The sequence below is a fragment of the Anarhichas minor genome, unplaced genomic scaffold (assembly GCF_050575085.1).
Source record: "Anarhichas minor isolate MPS153535 unplaced genomic scaffold, ASM5057508v1 ptg000030l, whole genome shotgun sequence".
In the NCBI taxonomy this organism is placed as follows: Eukaryota; Metazoa; Chordata; class Actinopteri; order Perciformes; family Anarhichadidae; genus Anarhichas; species Anarhichas minor.
In genome coordinates, this window is record NW_027466476.1 from 7291529 (window position 1) to 7304897 (window position 13369).

Sequence of the window (13369 nt, forward strand, 5' to 3'; positions counted from 1 at the left end):
CATCAGGGGTTATCTCGGTTTGGGTTGGAAGACTTCAATTTTTTTACAGAGTCTGTTTGACAAACGGGTGGAGTTTGTAAGACATGGGTGTGAAGTTGAATTAAGGTAAATGTATGAAAAAAAAGGGTTAACTCAGGATATCTTAGTTTTGTTAATACTTTTACGCCTCTGCCTCAGGCTTTAGCAAGTGTCCCAACTTCACGCACACACGGCTCAAACTCCTGTTTCTAAGGTAACTTACCTCTCAGCTGAGGCCTTGTGGCGAAAGGTAGCTGTTACTTTAAATCGTCTAATGCTGCCATAAATTCTTCTGATGGACCTTTAGCACAAACTAATAAAACACACCGTCAAACGAATGAAGTAAATGGAATATATTCATATATATGAGCATATATTCATACACATAACACTTGTGTATAAGCTTAAACATATTGTTGATATAACAAAGACTGCTTTAATTTCTGAGGGTGTTTCAGGGGCTGATATACTGTACATGCTGGGCTTTGCACTCACTCCAGTGCATGTACACACACACACACACACACACACACACACACACTCCGCCCCCTCATCAAACTGCACTCCGCTCCAGTGAGTTTTCCCTCCCAGTCGTACACCTGAGGAGAGCCTTCTCTGGACTGGAGGTAAGACTTTGTCTTTCTACTTCTGCTTCCCGTTTATGGAATCCACAGCTCAATGACTGAAAACGAATCAAATTGAGTCATTATTTTAAATGAAGATATTAGGAGCCGTTTTATTTGTTTAGCCAGTAGCCTATTTACAGACTTGGCCCCTGTTCCAGTGTGCTCACTGATCGTGTGTTGTGAATTTTGACCTCACCTACCTCTGGTGATTTTTGTGGTCTTTTGTTTGCTTGGTTTGGATTAATAATCTACTCGGCATATAAAAGTGGTAATGTTAGACCACCTGAATTATGTATGATTTTCGTTTCCCTATAAGTACAGATTCAACATCCTGTTGAGGACTTAATCCACATTAACAGTTTAGTTGAAAAAAGGTGAAAGTTCAGTCAATTTAGTTTAAAATGGGTCTCTTTCTCTGTGCTAATGGTAGCAAATATTATCAATAATAATGATAATATCAAAACCTGTGATAGACTTTAACCTGTGAGCCACACAGCTCCGTATTAGTTCCACTTCACTTGAGAGGAAATCTACAGAGTGCCAGTAGTTACAAGTTGTTATTAGTGACTTGGTTGAACTGTAGTGGTATCTGAGGCAGACCCGCTTAAATGTAGTGTCAGAGTCAGACTCATAGGGACACATACAAACTGTGTCTGGAACACGTTTTGAGGTGTGGGTCTGATAAATATCATGCACAGTGATTGACTGTGATTCATGGGTGTGCTAAGATCTGATGACTAATATGATGTGACAGCATAATGCCACTGATTGTCAGCCAGACATCAGTATAATTTCTTTGCTGTCCTTTGAAAACAATACATCTGTTTGACATCAACATTTCATGACCCAAGAACAGCCCTCTTTTCAGCTTGTGACAATACATTATACACCAATCCAATGGGGCTTTAAATGGTCTATGTAGCTAAAGGAGAGGAGAATCTTCTCAAGTCAGCTTATCTGAGGTTTTCTGCCAAATTAAAATGAGATCACATATTATACTTTGATACTGATGCCTCTGGCCTTCTCATACCTCAATATTCCTGTTGATCACCTGACAGGTTTCCAAGCAAATTGGAACAAATGTGATCATCTGATCTTTGCGTGATGATACCAACCAGCGCAGGGAGGACGATTGTAAACTGTATGCGGGGACTGCAGGTTCAAACTGTTTTCCAGTGAAAGATGCCCTTCTATCAATGTATTATCTCTCCACCTAGGCAAGGCAATAAAATAGCCGTGGCTCATGGTGTCGTAGACAAAACATTTATGGGTCTTAAGTTCAAAGTATATTTTTCTGTTGACCCAGCAAGAGAAAAACAAGACAAGCATGTTTAAAGTCTATAAAGTTAGGCAGCTACAGAAAGAATACATTTTATATAAACAAACGTGAATTCGTAATAGCTATGACCACGTTCGTGAGTGCTTCCACATGCGCATACATGGTCCATGAGTTGTGGAAGAGGACGTGGCTTAAGTAAAGAGGGCAGGGCTTACACACACCAATGACAGTTGGCAGTGGTGAATCCATTTAGAAGTTATGTGCCTTTATGTTATCGGCCACTCTCACTGCCAGACCCCCTTTTTGCCAATGGGCATGAACACAAACACACCTCCACACACACACACACACACACACACACACACACTTGACCTCCATGCCAAAACTCAGCGTCCTAGGGCGGAAATTGTAGCCACTAAAAGGTGGGGACGTTTTTGTAGACCAACCGAATGACTGACTGACTAACAAGTGTGTAATTGATGGCAAAATCAATATGCAATGTTTTGCCTGTCTCCTATTCAGGTTCGTAGTGTATTTTTCTGACTCCGTTTCCATTTTGGTCCATCAGGAGTTTATCCAGAGAGCTCTAATAATGCCATTTGACAGCATTCCCATTCTGGAGTAAGACACAATTCCTTTTCTCTATACGTTTCTTTGGTGATTAATTCAACCCTTATTTTGTTGACATTGGCTTTACTTCTTCATCTGATGGTCCCAAAGACCCCAAATCTGTAAGATATATATTTGAAAAATCTAAATAAAAATCTTGTCTTTTTTATCTTATCTTCTTACTTCTTTAAAACAGAAATGTAGTGTGCTAACTCTGCTCTTTATCACAAACTGAGCTTGCCCAATCGATGAAGATGAAAACATTTGGAAATGAGCATAAAGCCTTGTATTTAGCCTTGGGTCTCTGAGATCCCAATATATACCGTTTGTCTGTGTGACACTGGTACAAACAGACCCTTCATTTCCCTTTCTCTCCCCCTCCCTCTGTCCTGCACGCATCTCCCGGTTTTCATCCTCCTCTCACCCATCTCCTCCTCCTCCTCCTCTTCCTCTTCAAGGATCTTCCTGAGCATCCTGGGCTTCGGCCTCTCCATCATGTTCTGCACGACCTTCTGCAGGGCGTGCAGTCGCTTAAGAGAGGAGCAGATAGACAGGGAGGCGTGGAGACGCAGTGAGCAGGAAACGCGCCCTCCTCCGATATATTTCATCCCCTTCCATGGAAGCATGTCACAGCAGGACAGCGAAGACCACCCCAGGGTGCCTCGATACAGCCAGGAGCTCCACACACCACCACGATATAGCAATGCCGCCTTCTGTGGGCCCCCACCTTCCTATAATGAGGTGATTCTAAAACAAAAGCACTCAATGACAAAAAAAAGTGTGTCCCATTTTGATTGTGCCTTTAGCACTTCCTGTCTCCGAGACCCTAAATTCACTGCAAAAGTAATGCCTAACATCGACTTCAATGTGAATGTATTTAACTTTGCATTTCTTTCTGTGTATTTCAGGTGGGATTGAAGCCTGACGATCTCCCCCCTGCTTACACAGAGGACAACGCTCCGGTGTATCCCATCACACCTCCACCTCACACAGACATGGTTCAGCCAGGACCATCACACTGTGCCTCTACCGACTTTATGAACAGTCTCGATTATTGAACTGCCTCATGGACTTGAGTGAGCTGGCACTGGAGTAAACAATGTTTCAAAGATTATTTTTATTGTGAGCTTTTTTTTTTTGTGATAATGAATGTGATGATGGCACAGACGGGATACAAGCTGCAGAAATGGCACCAGGTTTAAAGCTACAATTCAATGAGGACAGCACATTCTCTGAGCCACTAGAACAGATTTTACTCCAGTGGTTGTTAAAATGAGATCGGTGTGCATCGTTTCCTTGTTTCCACTTGTTATCATCACCAACAAGGAGGTTATGCTTTTGGTCCTGCTTGTTTGCATGTCTGTCTGTTTCTTTTTAATCAGCAGGATCTCAAAAATCACTTTAAAAGTATTAATGAATAAGTGTAAATTCAGGTGTAAATGTGAATCCAATGGGGCCACTGTGTGGCCATTTATAAAAAACTTTGTTTTGGCTCATGTCTCCTGAATCATGAGGAGTGCCGTGTTTCCTCCTGGATTCCGTTTTCCAACATGTAATACTAACTGCACAGAGTTTCTAAAATGTTTCACTACTTCTACCACTTTTTCCAATCTTTACAAAGATTATTATATATTTGGATGCAATGCAAATGCAGAACCAGTTGTCGACATCCTGTTGTTGTGGCCTATTTGACAATTTAAAATGATATACATATAATATATATATATATATATATATATATATATGATTAATAAGTATTAATATCTTTCTGTGCAATCCTATGAAATCTGATAGCATTTTGACGACAGGTGGCCCAAAAACATGATCAAATTGAAATGGCCATAACTCAGTGTTCATGAGTCACTTGATTTTTTTGGCACAATTTGTACCAAACTCAAATATTCATAGAGAGAATTCATACATCATGAACACTATCATCTATTCAGGATTAATGTCTATTTCTATGTGTATTTTAATGCAGATCTTGATCCACATGTTGATTAAAAAAACATCTAAATATTTTCTTGCATCAAAATTACAACTTGAGAAGATTGTTCAGTCTTGGGGAGATGCTCTCCGAGTTCTTTGTAGTTTATATGTTGTGTGTTTACAATACTGAACTGAGAAGCAGCCTTGAGACAAAACCAGAGACCCTCTGGATGAATGAATTCTTTTTACATATAGCAATTCTTTTCAGTGACTGAATGAGGCATTCAAATCAAATAGGAACAACTTTCAGAACGACTTGATGGTCCAAAGCAACAGCTTGTTATGAGGTAATCAAAATTGACTTGAAGTTGGCTGTAGATATTAATATGATTATGTCATCAATGCATGTTAAAAGTTATGTTAAGGGTATTTACCTGAAAACTAAAAGCAGTATTTTTAGGTCAGAGGTATGCTGTATATCTTCAGTCTTTCCCAAATGACAGGTACTGATGAGAAACTACTGAGCTCTGAAAACAAGGGAGCTGCGCCTTTTGTGACATTTCTGGAGACTTTGCTCAAAGGCCCGAATTAATCAATGACTATACTGTAAATGAATTGTGCTAATCAGCAAATGGCAAATAAGAAATGTTTAAATCTCAGGACCACATGTGAATTATAGAAATATAGTAGCTGGTCTACCAACAGATCCTTGAATAAAATGACAAAACATTTGTGTCACTCCAAAGACATGTCTGTAATATCAAAGAAAAATGAATTAGATATATTGGCTGATTAAATCTACCTTTGTGTCTATATATTTAATGTTATACCATATGTAAATATAAACTGTTCATAATGATATTATCGTTTATGTTTTATGTCAACATCCTTACATCTATGTGCATTTTTTGTCTTCATTATGCACCCACAATCTTTATATACTGCTAAAAGTTACAAGGAAAAGCCTTTAAACTAGTAGTTGGGGATAATAAATCTGAGATATACTAGAACAGACATTTTTTCTTACTTACTGCATTCAAAGACATCATTAATGCCACTGAGATGGTTGGAACACTTTCCGTTTTGCAAACACACATTTATAGGTTTGCGATAACTCCAAACCTCATGTAGTTTCAAAGTTATGGCTCAAATGTATTCGCTAACTAATCTAGCTATCAAATTCTGGAAATCCACTCATAAACTTTCATATATTAAGAGTATTTTCTTTGACAGAGCCAACGTGCAGCAGTGGTTCAGTGAATCACACAGGATGGCCAGATGTCTACAATCACTGACACCAGTCTGGACAGGCTGACATACAGCCACACATGGCCCAATGTGTATCACAGACATGTCACAACTGTAATCCTATATATGTCAAGAGGGCTTAAACCATGGACTGTATATAGGCTTAAACGAGATCTTTTCTCTCTGTTTTACAGCAACTGGATGTGGTGTCGTATTCCAGCCTCCATAAGGGAAAACCCTCTCGTCTTAGATCTCCTTACTACGCTATGCTATCTCTCACCCGGCGCAGGGGGCATACATACATGCATGTGTAAGTCTGTGTGGATGCAGAAGCTTCAATCCCAGAATAGCATTCTTCCTGTTCTCATTTTAAAGTCAAGAGTGTCATTTTATGACAACAACTGCATAGCCATAGGCCTGCAAGAGTATAAGGTACCGTTGTATGGTGCAAATGAAACACTAGAGGGCAGTGCAACTGTGTAGTCTCGTGTCACTGTTTGTTGTTATATTAATTGTAGGTAGTTCTAGCCACACAATTCACAACCAAACTAAAGCTGATAGGTAAAAATAGAGCATTTTGCCAAACCACACTTCCTGGGCCAGTCTGTGATTACCGTCCGTCAAAAGCTCATCATGCTGTCTCATGTGTTGACGGAAACAATATTCCACTATGCATGTCTATATAACAGGAATGCTTATAGCCTCCACTATTCCATTCTTTGTATTTCACGGCTTCTAGAGTCATTTAACAGCTTGGTGATTTCAATACCAAAAGGTGTTTTTGGAAATATGTGAGAAGTTATCAGTGGGAAAATATGATTCAGAGAGTTAATGGTGCACGTAAGTAATATAAGCTTAATTGAGGGGAGGAAGCCCAAGGTTCAATTGAATCAGAATAAATAAGATGTTTATTGCCAAGTAGGTTTAAACTCATGCAAGGAATTTGTCTTCATGTTTGGTGCATAGAATACAAATTAACAATCAAAACATGATATATGAATATAAAATACTATACGAAGTATGTGCCAACTTTAACCTGTATGCTAGACCTCTTTTGATCATTTTTTTAATTAGCTGTTTTCCCCATTTTTTTGAATAAGTGTAATGTTTGTATTTTGAAATATCTGCAAGTTAAAGAGTACAAACCGAAGAGTCATCTCATGTTTCTAAAGCAACAAACAGGAGGGCAGCAGGTCGCCATCCTATTGGACAACGGCGTCATTCTCTGTAATCAAAGCTTTCATCTGTATCACCTGATGCTTCACCTGCGTACCCTCTCTCTCTCGTTGGTGGACCATCCTGTGGTCCTCTAAAGTACAACTTTAGAGTCTTTACAATCTCAAGTGTTTTACACCAGAAGTATTGTGGAATGCATGGACATGTCCTAAATCAAACGGGCTTAGTTCATAAGACAACATCTGAGCTCTTTGCTGATATGTGGTGATAATTGATCAAAAACAATAAATTCAGATTATTTTGTTCATGGCCATTTACTCTGTATATGCTTTGAAAGCCGACAGAATGCGTTGAACAGCTTTTATAGTTCCCAGCAAGATCTTGTCTTTTGAATTAGTAGCAGACAGATATGTGCATGAAGGGGGACATCTTTTGGTTTCTGCAACAAAAACTCTAGTGTTAAACCATGGCCTCCTCACCTCTCTCTCGTCCCCCTTCTCCATCTGGCTCCGTCTATTCTTATTTCCTCCACTCATTCTCACTCAGTACCCTCTTTCATGAGGTTTATTTTCTGGCTCCGTCTCATTTTCTCATCCTCTCTTTAATCTCTCTCCTGACACTTGCATCAATTCTTCCCCCATCTCCTCCGTCAGTCCCCCCTCCGTGTGCGCAGGTGAAGGAGCCAAATCGGTTAAATGTATAGAAGGAATCAAGTTACTATCCAGATTATTCTGTTCTCCTTAGACAGCATTTCACAGTCTGATGGTTAAAGCCAAAATGAAACAGCTGATATTCCTTAACTCCCCTCAAATGATCCCTAAAGTCATCTGCTTGCTCCGAAGGACCCTTTCAAAATTCTGGGTCATTCTGACAGTTTAGTTAACCACTCAAACAAAATGAATTACTTGGAATCACATTTGAACTTTTCTGTCATTTGGCAGGATTTGTTATGGTCTCTGATCTGGACTACAATTTTAAACGTTTTGATAATACATGGCCAGTTTGTACATTTGTATAAATGACCATGAACATGTGGGCAGTTTAAGCAGTCAGTCTGTCCACTAAACTACAAAAAAATAAAATCTGGTCATCAGTGTTTATTCAACTAAAAGTTTATTTTGGATGTGGCGATCTTGAGAAAAGTTATTGTCTGAGTAAGTGAGTCTGGATCGTGCTGCTCTGGAAGAGACAAGGGTGGATCCTGGAATAGATTTAGAGGAAGAAAACCCCCTGAGGGCAGCACATGCAGAGAGAAGCAGAGACAATATAAAAAGGAATGGATGGGATGTTTGTTTGTGTCTGTGCATGGGAGCATGTCGGTCAAAGAAAAGAGAGCTTGCTAAAGGTATGTGTTTGCATGTCTGTTGTCTGCGGAGTGATTAGCTGAGCACAGTTGCTTTTATTACCAGGATGACCCATCTCTCTGCCTACCTTCCTCCCATTCTCTTAATCCAACCCTCCCCCACCGCTCTGCGATATGAATACATACTGGTGAGCCCCTGGCATTCCTTTGTCCAATGACGTTCTCTCAGAGTCTTTCCCTGCACTGCTATCTTTGTCTGGCCTTCATCACCACTGGCCACGGGCTGTGAATCTTTATTAACAAACTCTAAAACATCTGTACACGCGTGGTCTTTCAGTATATCTGTTTGGCTAAACCACAAATGTGTCAGGGAAAAAATCACATGCGAATGTGACGGGGCCTTAGGATGGGGAAAATGAGGGAGAACCAACAACGCCACCTGGAGAATTACACCCCAGGAAATACAAGCTTAAGACCCAGAAGATATTGTTTTGAGAATTGTTAAGGCACACAGATTTTTTACTAATATGAAACATAAGTGTTCCGCGAAAAGGTTTTATCTGGAATCAAAGAAAATAATCCAATTTGCAGGGACGGGAAGGTCAGGGGAGGTAAGAATATGAATTGACAAATGAAAATGACTGGAACCAAGAAGGGATTTTAGATAAGTCTTTAACATGTCAACCTAAAAAGACTTTACTAAAAACTATATCACAACCTAATATTCTAAAATGTCTTATCCAACATAAACTAAGCAAAATGGTGGGATTTAAGTTGAAGCCACTGGAGAGGCTGACTACACTGAGGAGAGCCCAGGGGTGCTACCGGTAACTCACCTCAGGTGGAACACAGCAATCCTCGCAACAGAAAAGGTCTAGTCTACAGTCTTATCCCAGTGTTTGTGCATACTGTGTCGGGACCTCACCACGGATGCTTAGCCTCCCAACAATGGCACTCTACTTCACCTTAAGAAAAAGTGAACTAATACCAAAAAGAATCAAGACAAACAAAACAAACCCAGTTGGTTGAACAATGTAAATGAATCAAAAGATTGAGGCAAAACAGCAGCAGGTGAACCTACAAATAAAAAACAAGGGGTTAACAGCACTCACCATGCTGCAAAATAATAGAAATCAAGATTTACTTACCACCTCATATATGGGGTAGTAACATATCCAGTCACCCATCAAAGGCAGAACAATGATAGTGTTTCTAAAACAATTTCCAGATTTGTCAGTCCAGAGTTAATAAAGGCGGCCATATTTTCATAAGGGTTGGCATGCTAACTGATCACATTAAATAGATACAGGTATGTATTTAGTGTAAACTTTGTTTGTGTGTGTGTGGTGTTTTCCATGTTACAGGTCTGTAACATGGAAAACACCACGAGCCACCACAGAGGACAGGGGCCAAAAAGGAGTGAGGCCATGCAAACGTGTGCCTTCTTCTTCTTCTTCTTTTTTTTGAGGTTCATTGGCGGTTGGCACACAATTCATTGGCGCATTACCTCCACCAACTGGTATAGAGTGTGGCTCAAGAAAAAAACAACGGGAAAAAAACAACGGGCTCATATTCTCTTGATAATATTAGTTAGTCTAAGATATTGAAATAATACTTGATAACATTCACGTTTTGAGTTCTTTTGCAGAATATCCACTACATCAAAACAGACCTCCATCTTGCCGAGGTCTCTAATCAGCTGCCCTCTTTCTTGCTCATAATTCTGACATTGTACACTAACGTGTTCTATTGTTTCCTCTTGCCCACAATAATCACATTTTCATGTTTTTCTATTTTTTTTAAGCAACTGTTTAGGCCAGTGTGTCCAAATCTTCCTTCCTGCACATCTCATTTCTCCCACTTTCCTCTGAACTCGGTAAAAACATCGTCCTTTCCTGTCTTCTTCCCATTGCTTCTGCCACCTTTCCTTCAACCTCTGTTTAATAATACTTTTGGTTTCTGGTTTACTGAAGCTGACTTCATTAGTGCAGCTATTTTTTGTGGCCTCTTTTGCAGCTTTATCTGCCATTTCATTACCTTTGACCCCAATATGTGCTGGTACCCATAGGAATACCAACAGGTGCCTTGTTCAACCTGATAATTATCATTAACAGATGTTATGTGATGATAAAGTCTTGGCAGAGTCTTTGGTCTTTGGACTCTGCAGGGAGATTTGTAATCGAGGGGTTTATGCCCTGAGCAGCAGCAAGATAAATCTAATCATATTTAAAAGAGACAGCAGCAGGATGATAGGCTAACGATGTAATTGTTTTGTTGTGCTATTGGATAGAGGAGACCAGCTGATCTCAATCGCTGATATCATGATTGACAGCCTCGAGCAATAACAGCAAGGAAATTATGAGTGAGCATGCGTGAGAGGAGTGGATGGCAGATTTTTGAGAAATAAACTACAAGCATGCAAGAGTATAGTCTTCCTGACTGAACTTACGCTAGATTTACAGGAGGCTGTTTATGCTTTTACAGTTTATATAAATTGTTATATGGCTTTGCAGGAGGGAAAGGATTCAGGATTCAGGCAGGATTCAGGAATGTCAGGAGTCCCCAGGAGTTCCTCTGTCAGTAGGTCAGAGGTCAATCGATCTCATCTTACAAGGGTCTATAAAGCAGGGTCACAGATCTCAGAAGGGAAGTACCGTTATGTGAATTATTATCATTATAATAAGTTTGCTGAATTCCTTTTCCAAGTGAAACCCATCTTTACAGTGTAGACTGCTTCAAAAATATGCTCCTGATTGAGATATTTTCCTCAAACAGCAACAATGCTTACAGAATTATGCCTAGATATATTTGCAATGAACAATATATAACATATAATAATAACTTGAAGTATTAAACTTGAAGTAGTAGCCTTGAAGTAGTAAAGTTCATGTTATTTATTCTTCCTCAAGTACTCTCTATTCTAACTCCTGTTTCTAAAAGTTATACGTAAATTAGGTTTGCTTGCTGGCGTGTTAATGGTATTTGCTTACCTGCACAGCTAAACTTTGAGACAATATGTACTCCCCTCTGGCCTCAGCCAAAAAATACCAATTGAGAACAAAATAAATCCCCAAATTTATCATAAAAAGATTGAAAAATATCAGAAAGAACACCAAATAAAAGTGAGCATATTCATCCCCACTGACTGAAAACACATAAGAGCATCTTTTCTCTAGTGTGTACAAACTGTGTTAAAAGTATCTATAAACATGTAAATATGTATGTATTGATGTATAGTCTGCCTAGTAGTGGTTAAATGCATCTTTAAGGAAAATATGTCTGAAAACCCCAAACCGGAAAATAGTTATTAAGGTAGTATTTGTTTGACTGTGTGTGTGTGTGTTTGCACTGATGGGCCAGTGTTGGTAACCATGGAGCTGACCTGGGGAGGGGTGTTTGTTGACGAACAACATTCCTGTGTGTGTGTGTGTGTGTGTGTGTGTGTGTGTGTGTGTGTGTGTGTGTGTGTGTGTGTGTGTGTGTGTGAAAACCCAGTTCAGCACAGGTAAACATCATGCGTCCATTTAAAGTCGATGATTCTTCACTGACCAGCTGATGGACAAAGTTTCTGAGCGTTTGCTGTGTTGCCAGCAGTCTTCAGGAGAAGACTCCTCTTATTCTGCCTGGATACTACACAGAACGTCCCAGAGGACACATACATTTTTGAGTAACATCTTATGTCTGACGCTGGAACAAAAGGAGAGATATGTTCTTCTTTTCCTGCATATTTGAAAAAATAAAATAAAATTCAAATCAATTCACCAGGACCTGACCGTCTATACTGTTATTTGCAAGATATGTGCGGCCATTAAATAATGTAATCGCAAACAACGTAATTATGCATATCTATGCCGACTGGGTGTGCCTTGCCTGTTTTTTTTTACGTGAAACCAAAACAAGTTGAAAGCTGGGGGAGGGGAGGTTTGTCCATAGGAGCACATCTTCATCATCACCCAGAAGATGATATCAGATGGTTGACTGAGTTTAACTCCGGCACCGGTGGGGCATTCGTCCAAACACAATTAACTCAGTTTCACTTCTTCCCTCAGTGACAACACTGCTTTGTACTCAGAGTCACAGTCGATTGTGATGTGGCTCACCCTCTCTTAAACGTTAAAACACTAAAGCCTCCTGCGCGCTCCAAAGATCGGTAAACGTTGCTCAACTGAATGTGTTTGAATAAACAGCAAACCCTTCGGCTATGACCTGACAAACCAGCTTAGCCCACTCTGCTCAGCAGCAACACATTCTTACGTGACACATTTGCTTAAGGTGCAGAAACATATAGCCAATGTCTTGAAGTCGGACCTGAACTAAACACTGAAAACACACGGTTGGTATTTACAGATTTTAGCCACATTTCAACTCTTTCAATATTCAGAGATTTTACTTGATGAAACCTTTTGAAAACATACAGAATTATCTGAATATAAACTTAATTGTTTCTTCTCATTTCTTAACAGAACAGTTACAGTGATAATGTGCTGCAAACTTCTACCATCCGAACTCACAATAAATGATTTCATCTCGTTTTAGTATCGCAACTATTTCTGCATTGCCCCGGCTGATTAAATCGGAAGAATTACAGCCATTCAAGAAATACCACACTGGTGAGACATCAACGGTTGGAGAGGCGAAGCTGCCATGATATTACAGATAGTTAGAATACCTCTCTGATAGACCTATTTTTGGCCAATGAGTTCACTGATAATAGCTGATGACAGTGCTCTGTTGAAAATGTATCTAATTAGTAAAATGCATCCCACCACTTACCATCAACATTTGAAAGTAAAAAAAGACCAATATTTCCACTGTTTCTTGTTGGTTTTCTCTCAGGAAATTGAGTGGCAGTGTGGTGGCTTAACAGTATGTTCTGTATTTTACAAAGCTGAAACAAAAACAGAGAATAAAAGAATTTAAAAAAAGATGAATTGCCATGTGTTTCAAACGTCACAAATTCCAAATGGTCCAACACTTTTACTTAACATACCTCAAAAACTAATGACCACATTTCCATTAGCATGACAGCATGTGGAAATGCTATGTTAGCACTGAGCTCACAAAGTCCAGCCAAGACTGATTGTGCCCTAAAAAACCTCAACCCATATGATTTAGGTGAGATCACAGCTCATCCTTCGCCACAACCAGCAGGCCATTTTGTTGTTGCGACTAGTGGTATCC